Source organism: Kryptolebias marmoratus, unplaced genomic scaffold (assembly GCF_001649575.2).
Source record: "Kryptolebias marmoratus isolate JLee-2015 unplaced genomic scaffold, ASM164957v2 Scaffold60, whole genome shotgun sequence".
In the NCBI taxonomy this organism is placed as follows: Eukaryota; Metazoa; Chordata; class Actinopteri; order Cyprinodontiformes; family Rivulidae; genus Kryptolebias; species Kryptolebias marmoratus.
In genome coordinates, this window is record NW_023665794.1 from 41459 (window position 1) to 41700 (window position 242).

The following is a 242-nucleotide window of genomic DNA, read 5'->3' on the forward strand; positions in this document are numbered from 1 at the left end:
GCTGCAGCCTCGGAGAACCTTCTTCCCGCTGCAGCCTCGGAGAACCTTCTTCCTGCTGCAGCATCAGAGAACCTTCTTCCTGCTGCAGAACTTTATGATTTATGACTTTTGTTCAATAAATATATTTTAATCAATCGAAGTAGAGATATTCACAATAAGCCTCGTTGTTTCACAAAATTCTTCTTGGTCTTAAAAAGTTTGATACAATAAATAATTTTACACATGCAGATACTTTTACTTTT